Below are 17,563 nucleotides of genomic sequence, written 5' to 3'. Positions count from 1 at the left end.
CATTGGGTCCATACCCAAAACTGGTACTGCTGTGTTTTGAGATAGGTTGTTACCTTATTTTCTGTCTTTTTGTTTTTGTTGCTTGTTTTTTTAGGACACAATTTCTCTGTAGCTTTGGAGCTTGTCCTGGAACTAAGCCTTGTAAACCAGGCTGGCTTCAAAATCACAGAGATCTGCCTGTCTCTGCCTCCCAAGTGCAGGGATTAAAGGTATGCCCCATCACCAGGTGGTTTACTTCTTAATTTTATGAGAAATCACCATACTGATATCCAAAGTGGCTGTACAAGTTTGCACTCCCATAAGCAATGGAGGAATATTCCCTTAACCCCTACATCCTCTCTAGCTTAAGTTGTCATCAGTGTTTTTGATCTTGGCTATTGTTAACAGATGTAAGATGGAATCTCAGAGTTGTTTCAATGTTCATTTCTCTAATGGCTAAGGATGTTGGAAATTTCCCTATGTGTCTCTCAGGCAATTTAGATTCATGCATTGAGAGTTCTCTGTTTAGGTCTGTACCCCATTTTTATTGGATTATTTGTTCTTTTGGTGACTTTTTTTTTTTTTTGTTCTTTGTATGTTTTGGAGATCATTCCACTGTCCATCGTGGGGTAGGTGAAGATCTTTTTCCATACTATAGGCTGCCTTTTTTTGTACTGTTGATCATGTCCTTTGGTTCACAGAAATTTCTCAGTATCAGGAGGGCCCATTTATTAATTATTACTCTCTTTGTCTGTGCTACTGGGGTTATATTTAGAAAATAGTCTCCTGTGTGAATGAACTCAAAATACTTCCCACATTCTCTTATTTTATGATTCACTGTGGTTGGATTTATGCTGTGGGTTTTTTGCTTTTCTATATGAAGGTGAGTATTTTTTTAAGGTTTGTGAATAATTTTGCTGAGATTTACATGGGAATGGTATTGAACCAGTTGAATTGCTTTTGGAAAGATTTTCATTTTTACTACATTAATATCAACCTACCAAAGGGCATGGGAGATATTCCCATTCTCTGATCTCTCCATCCATTTTCTTTCTTCCAAAGTGTAAAGTTCTTATCATACATGCCTTCCATTTTTTGAGTTATTCCACAATATTTTATATTATTTGTGGCTATTGTTAAGTGTGTTGTTTCCATGATATACTAATTGTAGCCATCTTTCTATTTCAAAAAAATATTCCTTGTAACCACCTTCTAGCTGCCTTCTTGAGGACCACTCACAATCTTTTGCTAGCCATATTATACCACCAACTTCTAAGGGAAATTTTAAGCAAAACATACAAGTGAACACATGAGAGATTTGACTCTTCATGCCTGTCATATTTCACTTCATGGTAAAAACATTGTTAACATTTTTAGGTTTTCATCTTTTACAACATGTTTCAGTATTACTTTATGATTGTTATTCTGCAAATATGGAGTATTTTCTCCCATTCCTTTTCTGATTCTAAAATCATGAGTCTTATTTTCTAAAAGTTTAGGATTTGATTACCATTTTCTAAAGAATCATATTATGACTTCATTGCATTTCTCATTCATTTTCAGTATTATATCATTAATTTCTGTGCCAATCTTTTTCCTTCCTGTTGTAGAACCATCCATGGCAGGTTCAGCCAGCAGAGGTGTTATACTTGCTTCCTCCATACTTTTCCACATTAAGAAATACAAAGTACCTCATGAGTTCCATGTCACTAGATTTATAAATCATCCCTGCATCCGATCCAATTCTCTTTCCTGTCATTGCCATGAAATGAGTTCCTAGGTCCATCTTCATGTCTTTTTTTTTTTGAGACAGGGTTTCTCTGTGGCTTTGGAGCCTGTCCTGGAACTAGCTCTGTAGACCAGTCTGCTGGTCTTGAACTCACAGAGATATGCCTGCCTCTGTCTCCCGAGTGCTGGGATTAAAGGCATGCACCACCATTGCCCGGCCTTTTAATTAATTAATTTATTTATTTATTATGTATACAATGTTCTGTCTGCATGTATGCCTGCCTGCCAGAAGAGGGCACCAGATCATAGGTGGTTGTGAGCCACCATGTGGTTGCTGGGAATTGAACCTGGATCCTCTGGGAGAGCAGCCAGTGCTCTTAACCTCTGAGCCATCTCTCAGCCCCCCAGTATATCTTTTTTAAAAAACATTTTTTCCCATCGAGGTCATCATTGGTTTTCTATCTTTTTAAATTCTTTTTTCCATTCTTTCCTCTTTTTTCCCCCTCTCTCCTTCCAATACTTTTTTTAGTAAGGGGAATACCATGATGTCACTCTAGCCTGGCACTTGTAGACTTGATCCCAGGGCCTGCTGTCAAAACCACTGTAGAATCAAGACAGGGAGATGTTGTAATTAGTAGTCTGGGCATGGTATTGGATTTGTGGGAAACCCCTGTCTGTTGTAGTGATGAGAATCATCTTGATTTGTCTCACTCTAAACAGGGACTCACCTAAAGCCAAGGAGTCCTCACTGACCCTTTGTCTATGAATTCTACATCTTCAAACCCTTTGCCAAGGCCACTGAATTTGTTACAGACTGACAAATTAGTAACATGGTTGACTGAACCACAGCCACGAAAGTGAGCTTCCAGCTCTTCTGCTGTTGCACCATAGTCCACATTGCCAACATAGATGGAACTGGCATCAGCCTCCATCTTCTCCTCAAGAGATGATCACTGAGCCAGCATTGTCTGGGGTTGTACTCTTATTTTGGGGTTGTATTCTTATTCATCTGCTTCTCTACCTCATTTTGTAGCTCCTTTAATTTCTCATCCTCTTCCTCTATCTCCCTGACTCCCTAAAGCTTTGATCACCTTCTACTCTGGGTCCTCAATGATGCTGTCATTGAAGTGCTCCTTCTGGCTTCTGGGGACTCCCCAGCTGGTCCCAGAACCTGTAGCTGAAGGATCCTCATTCCCAGTCTCCCCAAAGGCCCACTTCTCAGGCAGGGATCCCCAACCACCTGCTTCCCCCACTGTTCTTCAAATCATTTCTCTAGGTTGTTTGGGATTGGGTATCAGTGAAGCAGCATTTATCTAGACCAGAAGAAAGTACTAGGGCCGGGAGGGACATCACAAATGATCTCTTTTGTTTGCTAAGAGAATATCCATATCATGAGACTTCTGTCGTTGGAAGATAGATCAGCAATTAGAGGTCAGAAACAACAGTTTAATGGTCATTTTGAGATAACTGCTTTCTCTGTTGGCTAACACAGATGTTATTCACCACCATCAAGGTTCCTGGAAGAAGAACAACAGGCATAATAAAATTCTGTATAATGTTAAAATATACCTAACATGATTATACTTTCAACTTTAATAAGTAACAAACTACTAATATGCAGTACTTTAATAATAATAACTTTCAAGGACTAAATTTTTTTTTTTTTTTTTTTTTGCTTTTTCGAGACAGGGTTTCTCTCTGATTTTGGAGCCTGTCCTGAAACTAGCTCTTGTAGACCAGGCTGGTCTCAAACTCACAGAGATCCGCCTGACTCTGCCTCCCGAGTGCTGGGATTAAAGGCGTGCGCCGCCACTGCCTGGCAACTATTTTCACTACATGTTTAAGTTTGTTGTTTTAGGTAAAATATCTTGAGTAAAAATATAACATCATAGACAGTATGTTTTAACAAAAATAATATCAAATTACTATCAAAAGGAAGCATACATATCTATATCAATGTAAAATATTTAAATAAGTAGTTACTTTTTAAATTAATTTTAATGATCTACCATTTTATCTCATCATACATATATATGCCTTTTGATTTTTTTTAAGAGTAGATTCAATAATCTACACTTTTATCCTATCATTACCTTGGGTGCCTTTTCTAGGTGGATAAATGTTTATGAATATATAGAGTTGGCTTTGGAGTTGGACACTGGCTCTGTCCCTCTATAAATCCAAACATGTTAAAAGAAAAATTCAGAGTTTCTGTCTCATGTCAGGAGCATGGGACAGAAAGAAAAAAGAATTTAGAAAAAAATTTACTTCTCTTTATATCTATTTTTGTCTCTATTGTACATGTCACTGAATATATTTGTCTGTATATGTCTATATAATTAATGTTGAAGGTTTGCACAATGAACAATAAATTTTCCTGCAGTGAATTTTGAAATTTCCAGGAAGAAGATGGGGCCCCAGAACATCAACTCAACCTGGTTGATATTATGTCATGATGATGATAGTGCTACTACCAGATCCGTTTTGAGTACCAGCTAGTCAAGATGGTTCTAACTTGGTTAGCTGAAATGGTGCACTTTTTACAATGTTCTGGACAGACCTCCTAATAGGAAGCTCAGAAAAACCTTACCAAATATGCAGAGACTATTTGCAATTGTACCAGACAGTAATCTTGGAACTTAACCATCATTTTACTTTCACAGGATCCCATAGAAAGAAAATTCCTCCCCATGATAGCTGGAAGTAATTCTAAAAGACAACATCTCCTCTCCCAACAAAGTTTGTTCTCAGAATTAGGGATATCATTTAGGGGTTGATTATAATTGGTATAGGGTTGCAAGATGGAGAGAAAATTTTAGAGGCTGAGGGATCACTTTGAAAAAAAATGGGAAAATTGGATGGGATAATAGATTAGTGTGAGCTTACTCACACTAATAATAATAGTAGGTAAATAGAGTGAATATTGTGAGTTATTATTTATAGGAAATTGCATTGGTATAGATTATTGTATATTAATATACTGTGAAATTATATTGAACATTGTATGCATTCATGCTTCTACCTCTGCTTAAAAACCTTTTTATGGATTGATATATATTTGTCATATTGAAACATACATTTCTACCTCTAATCAAGATACTTATACATTGTTTACATTTTGAAGTCATTGTCCTCATTTGTTTCAGTTGTTCATTGTATAATATTCCAATATTTATTTATTTATTATGTATACAATATTCTGTCTGTGTGTATGCCTTCAGGCCAGAAGAGGGCACCAGACCTCTTTACTGATGGTTGTGAACCACCATGTGGTTGCCGGGAATTGAACTCAGGACCTTTGGAAGAACAGGCAATGCTCTTAACCAGCGAGCCATCTCTCCAGCCCCCTTGTATAATATTCTAATATGAGCCTTAGTTTTTAAGTTTATAGGTATTAAGAATTATAGATCAATAGTCATTTATGGTTTTTATAGTGGAATAATCAGGTTCTTTAGATACGTAGAGATTATATTCTTCATATATAGGTAATCTTCAACCACCTCAAAGAGCTGTAGATTATGGCATTTAAATAACTTTGAGTTATGTTTAAGTGAGACACAATTGCTCCTAGTAGCATCATTCTATTTCCGAGAGAATGTTGAACACTGGTTACTTCACTTGGAGCTTGTTTTCTTCTTGGCAAAACTGGCCTTTAGGCAAAGACATGTTCGTGTCTCAACTACTGACAAGATACATGATATGCAAAAATGGATAAGCAGGATTGTTAAATCTTGCCAAGAGAGGATAAGATGGTTTTTAAAATTTTCCTACCTCCTTAAGTTGTCGGTCAGTTATTCTAGGTCTTTGCCAAAGTTGGTTGCTTCAACATTGCAAATGAGACTTTGGATGATTGCCCAGGGAGCCAGTTGTCTCTGTAATTTGTTACACATTTTGAAAGTTGCTTGATTGCACTTCCTGCTTACTCAAGTTATATTATTTCTCTTCTTGGATCTTCGATGGGGTTGAAGACTAGATAGTTGAAGTTACTTTCCTCTCATGACTTGGCTAAGTTATTATACAAGACATAAACTATTTAGGATAGGATAATTAATGAATATATTGTTCTTATTCATAGTATAGAATTGTGTATTGGGCTTAGAACTCTCTTATTTAAACAAAAGGAGAAGGTGCTGTAGGAAATCTTACAGCCAGTGGTTTCCTGACCACTAAGGCATGGCCTCTTATATTATATATACCAGTATAGAGCATGAGTCCAGCCTCTTTCTGGCTGCATGATTCGGTTTCTGATCTCAGTTCAAGCATAGGATTCTGATTTGTGAGTCTATCCCTAATAAATAAACATCTATTTCTCAATTCTGAGCTAGTATTGCATTTCTTCTAAGAATCCTTCTTTAAGGGTCATTAAATGTGAATTTTTTAAGTGATGAAATGATTTCTTTCATTTGTTGACAATGGACCAATAGTGACTGGGTTCAGAACGTACTTGATTAAATAAACAACCCACCAGAAAATATCATGTATTTGAAGAACTTTCTCTCCTTATTGGTTTTATTTCAATTTTCTGTGGATCCTTAGTAGGAGAAGCATTTCTAGATGAAATTCCTGATTGTATGCTATGAGTTTCAATACCCTAACGTAATTTCCTGACATTTATATCTACTGTGTTGTGCTTGACATTAATCAGCCAAATTCGTATTTATACTGAAATGTGTTTACCATCATTATAGGCTCAATCTCTAAATCACAGAAGATATAGCAGAAACAGTTGTTATTCAGTGCTCAAGAGTTTGGTAACCTGCTGTTTTAATTGTTTTGTTTGCTCATCTGAGTCATTGTGTGGCTCTAAATTCCTGAAAGTAGAGGGAGGCATCATTCCTGGCTCTATTTGTTGTTATGTTACTGGATGATGGCCCTGGAATGCAGGTATTTTTTATGTCAAGTATAAGCTGCTGTGCTGAGCTTCATGCTTATCTTGAATTTTAAAAATTGACAGAGGGTATCTCTCTAATTCCCAGGATGCCATCCCATGGATTGATAGCTTTTATACTGCCTGAGTATTTTGAGTCATTAAATTACAGTTGTATGAACATCTACTTGCTTGTTATGTTTGCTATGAATTTTTTAAATCAATATGATTGTTTTATATGCCTGCATGGATATGTACCATGAAAGTGATCAAAGGATATCAGAAATCCTTACCCTGGAAAATGGATAATTATAATCCCCATGTAAGTACAGGCAAATTTGTCCATCTCCATTCAAGATCAGCAAGAGGGCTGAATTAATCTGCCCTCTCTCCAGGTCTGTGTTGATTATTTATGACCAACATTTATATATCTACTGTTTTCATCTGTCCACTTGTAACTGTTTTATACAGGAAGTTCTTTTTGTTCAAAATGTTATTGGTATTGCAGTTTATATTAGGGTACTTCAGGGTCTGGAAGAAGACTACAGAACTGGAGTGAAAACAACTCTTTGTAGAAACTTCAAAAAAAGCCTGTTAGTTTTTCTATCCCATTGTTTGTGTTATTGAGGTTTGCAATGGAGAAAGAGACTTAATGTGTACTGCCACCTCTCCTGGACCTGATTATATTGACTTGCATGACATTCAACTCAGAGACAAATATACCCACCTCTGTTTTTTCAGTGTTGTGGTTAAAGGCACAATAAACAAATACACCCATTTGTGTATCTTTTTTTCTTTCTGTAATGAGGAATTTTTCATACAATTTTCTCATGCATACAATTTACTGTTGATCTTTTTTCTTGTCTCACCCTGTTAATAGATATTGTTCTTATAAGGTGAAATCCCATTCAAAGTGTATAGAAATGACAGAATTGACTCTCCTTTTCAATTTACTTCTAAAGTAACTGACTATATCACAGAATAAGAATGGGTAACACCAGAATCATACAACTGTATTTTCAAAGAAGTATGCATTTCCAATGATGTCACTGTCATGCTTACATGTACACTCGTATGGTATATTTTTGAAGGCAGTGACCTATGATGATCTACATATCAACTTCACTCAGGAAGAGTGGGATTTGCTGAGTCCTTCCCAGAAAAATCTCTATAAAGATGTGATGCTGGAGACCTTCAGGAACCTCACTACTATAGGTAAAAATGAATTTCCTTCATGTTTCAAAATATGGAGACAACCTTTCCTTGCCTTATAATGTTGTTCTGTAATTTGATTTAGAAAGAAGAAAATGAGATGAATAACACAATCATAGTTCTGAGGTGCACTTAAGATAATGAGCTAGCCGGGCGGTGGTGGCGCACGCCTTTAATTCCAGCACTCGGGAGGCAGAGGCAGGCGGATCTCTGTGAGTTTGAGACCAGCCTGGTCTACAAGAGCTAGTTTCAGGACAGGCTCCAAAACCACAGAGAAACTCTGTCTCGAAAAACCAAAAAATAAATAAATAAATTAATTAATTAATTAAAAAAAATAAAAAAAAGATAATGAACTAATTGTTGTACAATATTCAATAATATAACATACATATTCTGGTACTGTATTTCAGGGTACATTTTGGAGGACTGTAACACTGAAGAACATAGTCAATGCTCTAGAAGACCTGCAAGGTAATTTTCCTGTGCAAGTTTATAACAATGTGCCTCTGATGAGTTTGTAATATGTCCAGGAACAATGAATCAAAAGTAGCAGTGTAAATAAGCACAGCTTTAAATGCATTGATGGTTATTTTTTTTTTTTTTTTTTTTTAAGTTTTTCCGAGACAGGGTTTCTCTGTAGCTTTGGAGCCTGTCCTGGCACTAGCTCTTGTAGACCAGGCTGGCCTCGAACTCACAGAGATCCACCTGCCTCTGCCTCCCGAGTGCTGGGATTAAAGGCGTGCGCCACCACCGCCCGGCGCATTGATGGTTATTAAATTCTCACAAATCCATATTCCTCAATTTCTCATATGTGAATTGCATTTGCAAGGCATTCGTTAAAGAAAAAGTCAACAGCACTCGGGTGGCAGAGGCAGGCGGATCTCTGGGAGTTTGAGACCAGCCTGGTCTACAAAGCTAGTTCCAGGATAGTCTCCAAAGCCACAGAGAAACCCTGTCTCAAAAAAACCAAAAAAAGAAAAAGAAATAGTCAAGGAAGCAATGACTAAACAGAAATCACCATTTGAGTCATGGCAACGTGAGAGCTATGTAGTAGATCTGCCAGTCCATTTCTTTCTTGCTACTTATGACAATAACTGTATACACACTTCAGTGATGAGTGTAGCTGCAAACTTTCTCCTAAATCAATAGCTCATGGTAAGACTTGGATTACTCATAAAGTTTTTGTGACTTGCTAAGTTTAGTGAAAGTGGCAGTTAGAGTCAAGGGTCAAGGCGCAGTTGTTGTGGAGAAACCTTAATATCCATACCACAAGTCTATGAGGAACAGCAAGTCAAACCATGAGGATTCAATGTGGAAATCTTTTATTCACTATTCTTCCTTTACTATGTATATCATATGTTAACTCTTGATACAAGCATATGAGAATATGGATATGGAAAGATGTAGCATACGACTCATTAAGAACAATTAGAAGATAAACTGTAGTTCCCATGGAGAGTATAGTTGTTCAATTAAGACTAAGTATACAGTAATTGGTTTTCTACCATCATTGTTAATACATAAACAACTTCACATTACAAAAAAGCCCCAAGAGTTCTAAGTCTGCCAATACTTCTTGGTGTCTTTGTTCACTTAGCCAATGTATAATGATTCATAGTAAAATTTATGAATGCAGTAAGTTTAAGGCATTCAGTGTATGCAGTTTTTTTTTAAAAAAATGTGAAAAATATCATAGAAAAAACATAGGGATAGTTATAGATGAAATGGTAAACCATGACACAAAGGAATTTATCATCACAAATATTTTTCCTAATGAAAGAAGAAAACATGATTTTAAATGAAGTCATAAGACATTAATATTTTATTCATTTTTACAGTTGGAACAAATTATGAAATTAATTCATACAGATCTGAGGTTCAACAGTGTATTGAATGTGGTAAAGCTTTTGCATGTGTAAATTATCCTTGCAGGATTAAAAGAAATCAAATTGGAGAGAAATTTTCAACATGTTCTCACAGTGGTAAAGCCTTGTCTTATGACACTCACCTTCTAAGGAATGAAAAAACACATACCAGAGAAAAATGCTGTGAAATTAAGCAATGTGGTAAAGCCTTTGACTATCACAGTCATCATCAAATGCATGAAAGAACACACACTGGAGAGAAACTCTATGAATATAGTCAAGATGATAAAGACTTTGTTCTTTATGAAACTCATCAAAGTCATAAAAGAACACATAATGAAGAAAAATCATATAAATTTAATCTGCTTGGTAAGGCCTTTGCTGATCACAGTCATCTTCAAAAGAATAAAGGAACACATACTAGAGAGAAACCCTATGAATGTAGTCAATGTGGTAAATGCTTTGCACGTCAGGATAATCTTCAAAGACATAAAAGAACACATACTGGAGAGAAACCCTATGAATGTAATCAGTGTGGTAAGTCCTTTGCTCAGAACAGTAATCTTCAAATGCATAAAAGAGCCCATAATGGAGAGAAGCCATATGAATGTAGTCAGTGTGGTAAATACTTTGCACGTCTGGATTATCTTCAATTGCATGAAAGAACACATACTGGAAAGAAACCCTATGAATGTAATCAGTGTGGTAAGGACTTTGCTCAACGTGGTACTCTTCAAAACCATAAAGGAACACATACTGGTGAGAAACCCTATGAATGTAATCAGTGTGGTAAGGCCTTTGCACATCAAAGTCACCTTCAATACCATAAAAGAACACATACTGGAGAGAAACCCTATGACTGTAATCAGTGTGGTAAGGCCTTTGCACGTCATAGTCAGCTTCAATACCATAAAAGAGCGCATACTGGAGAGAAACCCTGTGAATGTAATCAGTGTGGTAAGGCCTTTGCTCAACATGGTACTCTTCAAAACCATAAAAGAACACACACTGGCGAGAAACCTTATGAATGTAATCAGTGTGGTAAGGCCTTTGCTCAACGTGGTACTCTTCAAAACCATAAAAGAACACACACTGGCGAGAAACCTTATGAATGTAATCAGTGTGGTAAGGCCTTTGCATATCAAAGTCACCTTCAGTACCATAAAAGAATACATACTGGAGAGAAACCCTATGAATGTAATCAGTGTGGTAAGACCTTTGCACGTCATAGTCACCTTCAAATGCATAAAAGAACACATACTGGAGAGAAACCCTATGAATGTAATCAGTGTGGTAAGGCCTTTGCACATCATAGTCACCTTCAATACCATAAAAGAACACATAGTGGAGAGAAGCCCTATGAATGTAATCAGTGTGGTAAGGCCTTTCTTCAACGTGGTAGTCTTCAAATGCATAAAATAACACATACTGGAGAGAAACCCTATGAATGTAATCAGTGTGGTAAGGCCTTTGCACGTCATAGTCACCTTCAATACCATAAAAGAACACATACTGGAGAGAAACCCTATGAGTGTAATCAGTGTGGTAAGGCCTTTGCTCAACACAGTCATCTTCAAAGGCATAAAAGAACACATACTGGAGAGAAACCCTGTGAATGTAATCAGTGTGGTAAGGCCTTTGCTCAACACAGTCATCTTCAAAGGCATAAAAGAGCACATACTGGAGAGAAACCCTTTGAATGTAATCAATGAGGTAAGCTCACAACTGTTCTCTTCAAAATCATAAAAGAACACATACTGGCAAGAAACCCTATGAATGTCATCAATGTGCTAAATGCTTTGCATGTCAGGATAATCTTCAAAGACATAAAAGAACACATACTGGAGAGAAACCCTATGAATGTAATCAGTGTGGTAAGGCCTTTGCACATCATAGTCACCTTCAATACCATAAAAGAACACATACTGGAGAGAAACCCTATGAATGTAATCAGTCTGGTAAGGCCTTTGCTCAACACAGTCATCTTCAAAGGCATAAAAGAGCACATACTGGAGGGAAACCCTTTGAATGTAATCAATGAGGTAAGGTCTTTGCTCACAACTGTGTTCTTCAAAATCATAAAAGAACACATACTGGCAAGAAACCCTATGAATGCCATCAATGTGGTAAGGACTTTGCATGTCACAATCATCTTCAATTGCATAAAAGAACACATACTGGAGAGATACATGTGAATGGAATCTGTCCTGAATCCTTTTTCCCAATCATCTCCAAATATGTAAAATAAGACATCCTATAGAGAAACTCAGAGTTTAATATGTGTGTTCTTTAAAAACATGAGAAAAATCTTACTGTAGTGATACTCTATGAAAATCAGTGTCAGAATGTTTTGTGCTTCATATAGGAGTAAGACTTTTTGTTTGTCATCAATCTGATTAAGTTTGTGGTGCATATTACCATAATCTTTGGACCTGAGGAAAAAAACTGAGGGCTTATTGTAAATTATTCTTTAAACAAAAACAGTTATTGTATAGAAAAGAATTTTATAGTGTCAACAATTTGTTCAAGCATCATGATACCTCTTATTATTTTAGTTTGAAGTAGCAAACTAATGGACAAACATTTTATGAAGCATTATTGGTTTGTGAAAGGGTATTCAAAGAAACATACATTGGTCCTGAAACCAGAGCCAAAAGAAAGTACCTTCTCTCTGAATCTAGAAGTAGTTAAAGAAATAACATCTCTCTGAAAAGAGCCAACATTAAAAGGGGCCAGTAGAGACACACAATTTGGCTCTCAAATCAGATCCATAAAAACAAACTCTATCCTTGTCCACTAAGCAGAAAAGCAATGAATCCCTCGGCATAAAATCAAGTCTATCCCTGAGCTTTTTCAGGATCAGGGATTGAAATCCAGCAAATTCCCATCATCAAAATCTCCTTTGCTCTCTGTTATTAAGATGTCCTATTTGAGCCATATGCTCATTCAGTATACAGCTGTCCCTTTCCACACTTTGCAGAGGTATTCATACTCATGTTTTCTTCCTTCTCAAATAAATCCAATTCAAGATTTATGTGAATACCTCTTTTACTGGAATGTTTCAGAAACTCCTGGAATTGAGCCAAGATACAATTGATGCCTTTGTTTGGGAACTTAGTTCGGAAGATGACAGAGGAATTGGACATATATTATGAAATATTCCCTTGGGAGTAGAGGAGATCCGAACCAGATATTTCTACTGGGAAACTTTCTCATTTTTTTGTTTTTTTTTTTGTTTTTTTTTCTTCTGTTTTTTGAGACTGGGTTTCTCTGTAGCTTTGGGGCCTGTCCTGGAAATGCCTCTGCTTCCCAAGTGCTGGGATTAAAAATGTGCACCACCACTGCCCGGCCTGGAAACCTTTCTTAGAAGAATTAATTTCTTTTACTTCAAGTCCAAGTTTGCTCTTTCTTTACATGAACCAATTCATTGTGTGAAAAACTGTCTTAAAAGTTGTGTTCATTGTGGATATGTGATGTATGTGTGTGTGTCTTGTGTGTATTTGTTTTTTTTTAATTTATTTATTTATTAAAGATTTCTGTCTCTTCCCCGCCACCAACTCCCATTTCCCTCCCCCTCCCCCAACCAAGTCCCTCTCCCTCCTCAGCCCGAAGAGCAATCAGGGTTCCCTGCCCTGTGGAAAGTCCAAGGAACCCCCACCTCCATCCAGTTCTAATAAGATGAGCATCCAAACTGCCTAGGCTCCTACAAAGCCAGTACATGCAGTAGGATCAGAAAGCCATTGCCATTGTTCTTGAGTTCTCAGTAGTCCTCATTATCCGCTATGTTCAGTGAGTCTGGTTTTATCCCAGGCTTTTTCAGACCCAGGGCAGCTGGCCTTGGTGAGTTCCCAATAGAACATCCCCTTTGTCTCAGTGTGTGGGTGCACCCCTCGCGGTCCTGAGTTCTTGCTCGTACTCTCTCTCCTTCTGCTCCTGATTTGGACCTTGAGATTTCTGTCCAGTGCTCCATTGTGGGTCTCTGTCTGTGTCTCCTTTCATCGCCTGATGAAGGATAATATTCAGGAGGATGCCTATATGTTTTTCTTTGGGTTCTCCTTATTTAGCTTCTCTAGGATCACTATTTATAGGCTCAATGTCCTTTGTTTATGGCTAGAAACCAAATATGAGTGAGTACATCCCATGCTCCTCTTTTTGGGTCTGGCTTACCTCACTCAGGATGGTGTTTTCTATTTCTGTTCATTTCCATGCAAAATTCAAGAAGCCCTTGTTTTTTATTGCTGAGTAGTACTCTAATATGCATATATTCCATACTTTCTTCATCCATTCTTCTATTGAAGGGCATCTAGGTTGTTTCCAGGTTCTGGCTATTACAAACAATGCTGCTATGAACATAGTAGATCATATATTTTTGTTGTATGATAAGGCCTCTCTAGGGTATATTCCCGAGAGTGGTATTGCTCGGTCCAGGGGTAGGTTGATCCCGAATTTCCTGAGAAACCGCCACACTGCTTTCCAAAGTGGTTGAACAAGTTTGCATTCCCACCAGCAATGGATGAGTGTACCCCTTCCTCCACAGCCTCTCCAGCAAAGGCTATCCTTGGTGTTTTTTTTATTTTAGCCATTCTGACAGGTGTAAGATGGTATCTTAAAGTTGTCCTGATTTGCATTTCCCTGATCACTAAGGAAGTTGAGCATGACCTTAAGTGTCTTTTGGCCATTTGGACTTCTGTTGAGAATTCTCTGTTCAGCTCCGTGCCCCATTTTATAATTGGGTTGATTAGCCTTTTACGGTCTAGTTTCATGAGGTCTTTATATATTTTGGAGATCAGACCTTTGTCAGTTGCGGGGCTGGTCAAGATCTTCTCCCAGTCAGTGTGTTGCCTTTGTGTCTTAGCGACAATATCCTTTGCTTTACAGAAGCTTCTCAGTCTCAGGAGGTCCCATTTATTCAATGAGGTCCTTAATGTCTGTGCTACTGGGTTTATACGTAGGAAGTGGTTTCCTGTGCCCATGTGTTGTAGAGTACTTCCCACTTTCTCTTCTATCAAGTTCAGTGTGTTCGGACTGATGTTGAGGTCTTTAATCCATTTGGACTTGAGATTTGTGCATGGTGATAGATATGGATCTATTTTCATTCTTCTACAAGTTGACATCCAGTTTTGCCAGCACAATTTGTTGAAGATGCTCTCTTTTTTCCATTGTATACTTTTAGCTCCTTTATCGAAAATCAGGTGTTCATAGGTTTGTGGGTTAATGTCAGGGTCTTCTATTCGATTCCATTGGTCGACTTCTCTGTTTTTATGCCAATACCAAGCTGTTTTCAATACTGCAGCTCTGTAGTAGAGTTTGAAGTCAGGGATGGTAATGCCTCCAGACGATCCTTTGTTGTATAAGATTGTTTTGGCTATCCTGGGTTTTTTGTTTTTCCATATAAAGTTGATTATTGTCTTCTCCTGATCTGCGAAGAATTTTGATGGGGATTGCATTGAATCTATAGATTGCTTTTGGTAGAATTGCCATTTTTACTATGTTGATCCTCCCAATCTAAGAGCAAGGGAGGCCCTTCCATTTTCTGGTGTCCTCTTCAATTTCTTTCTTCAAAGACTTAAAGTTCTTGTCAAATAGATCTTTCCCATCGTTGGTCAGAGTTACCCCAAGATATTTTATGCTATTTGAGGCTCTCGTGAAAGGTGATGCTTCTCTGATTTCCCTCTCTGTTTCATTATCCTTAGTGTATAGGAAGGCCATTGATTTTTTGGAGTTGATCTTGTATCCTGCCACAATACTAAAGGTGTTTATCAGCTGTAGGAGTTCTTTGGTAGAGTTTTTGTATACTATCATATCATCTGCAAATAACGAGAGCTTAACTTCTTCTTTTCCGATACGAATCCCCTTGATCCCCTTATGTTGTCTTATTGGTATTGCTAGAACTTCAAGCACTATATTGAAGAGGTATGGAGAGAGTGGACATCCTTGTTGTGTTCCTAATTTTAGTGGGATGGCTTTGAGTTTTTCTCCGTTTAACTTAATGTTAGCTGTCAGCTTGCTGTATATAGCTTTTATTATGTTTAGGTATGACCCTTGTATCCCTAATTTCTCCAAGACTTTTATCATAAAGGGGTGTTGAATTTTGTCAAATGCTTTTTCAGCTTCTAATGAAATAATCATATGGTTTTTTCTTTCAGTTTATTTATATGATGGATTACATTAATAGATTTTCATATGTTGAACCAGCCCTGCATCTTCTTATGTGTATTTGAATGTGCATTCTGTATGCACTTAAAGATAATACCTTGGATATTATTGCAGAAGAAATTACAGGAAGCTGTCAAACATCTAACAATAGTTCTCACCTAGGCATGACTCTAGTGCCTCATATATTTTTAGTCTATTTATATCTTTTTGAAGTCTGGAAATAGGAACACACTCCTAGAAAAAAGAAAGTTCAATTCATGACAACAATTGGTTACTTTCTTTAGACATCACAGTTTTCTTTAGCTTTAAGTAAAAATTTTTATCATAACCTTGATACTCGCCCGTGTGTGTTCTCTGATGCTGGATAAGGTGGGAGCTGTGGCTGAAGCCCTTGCCGCATTCGTAACACTTGTAGGGTCTGTGTCCCATGTGCGTTTTTTGGTGTCGATTGAGGTCTGAAATCTGACTAAAGGCCTCCCCACACTGAGAACACATGTGATAGTGGATGCCTGTGTGAAATTCTTTGTGGGCCAGCAGGTCAGTGACCTGCTGGAGAGGGTAGCTGACCCACTCCTCTGCGGTCAGCTCTCCCCACTGTCTTTCGGACCTGTCCCCACTTTCAAAGACTTCTTCGCTTTCCGGGTTCTTCTCAGCATCCCCAATAGCCTCTTCGGACATGGTCACAAACTCCACATCTTCACTAAGCTCTTCTTTCAAATTTGTTTCGTTCTTGCTCCAGATCTCAAAGTCCAATGAGACAACATTTCCGTAATTCTCCTGCATCACGTCCCTGTAAAGGTCTCTTTGTGTAGGATCCAGAGGTCTCCATTCTTCCCGAGTGAGGTACATGGCCATATCTTCAAATGTCACAGGGGCCTGAAATCACACAATGCTTCCTCACTACTTAGCATCTAGGAGTTTAGTCCCAGCCTTTCTTCTTGAAATTAGAGACATGGTTAGAAATGTCGAGAAGGCATTGGCATTAAGTCTGATCTGGGACCCAGCCATGAGCAGGGTGGCTGCCATCTCAGGCTCAAACATTCGTCTCCTGGGAAAGAGAGCAGGAAAAGTAGCTAGTAGACAATGCTGAAGGAGAGGAAAAGCAGGGAGCCAGGCGCTGCTATAGGCCCTTCCCACTCCCTAGGGCTGGAGTTATGGTGTCCGCGGGGTATGCAGGAATGGCCCAGGACCGGTCACTCTCCTCCTCTGACCCCCGAGCGAGACTCACTCTCAGCATCTTGGTTAATACCAAGTACATGCAAGGCTAGAGTAAGGGAGGACAGCCCCAGCTAGGTGCCCCCCGAACTGGGGGTCAGACCGATGCTATTAGACAGAGGCTTTCAACCCAGACCTACAGAATGCCTCTGCTCTTCCGGAGTGCCATTTTTAAACTGTCATTTCTTTCCTACATACCAGTTCAAAATAACTACATCAAGGCTTTTAATAATTGAAAATACTTGACCAATATATCAGGCTTATTACTAACTACCTGTGACATTTTTAAGTTAACACATATTCTCCACATAGTAGAACATTTATTAGCATGACACAATCTAGACATGCTCCCTCTGTCTCATGCCTATCTGCTGGACAGTCATTGTTTTATTAAAGCAAATTGAGTGACAAATCTTCAGAGTATACAACAGAATAATCACTCCACCACAGATGTTCCTTGTACGTGGGATTTCCTTTGCAAAATATTCAAAACCTGTCACGAAGCTGATAACTTTTTTACATCAGACCTACTCAATAGCTG

General features: G+C 38.0%; 2 pseudogenes; both read right to left on the bottom strand.

Moving 5' to 3' along the window:
* Positions 1 to 2,232: 2,232 nt before the first annotated feature.
* On the bottom strand, positions 2,233 to 6,390 carry LOC121434603 (annotated as a pseudogene).
* Positions 6,391 to 16,062: 9,672 nt separating this feature from the next.
* Positions 16,063 to 17,563, bottom strand: part of LOC121434601 — a 42,597-nt pseudogene continuing 41,096 nt past the window's right edge.

The sequence above is a fragment of the Microtus oregoni genome, unplaced genomic scaffold (assembly GCF_018167655.1).
Source record: "Microtus oregoni isolate MIOR12 unplaced genomic scaffold, Mior012 000044F_001, whole genome shotgun sequence".
Classification (NCBI taxonomy): Eukaryota; Metazoa; Chordata; class Mammalia; order Rodentia; family Cricetidae; genus Microtus; species Microtus oregoni.
This window is presented reverse-complemented; position numbering and strand designations above follow the sequence as displayed.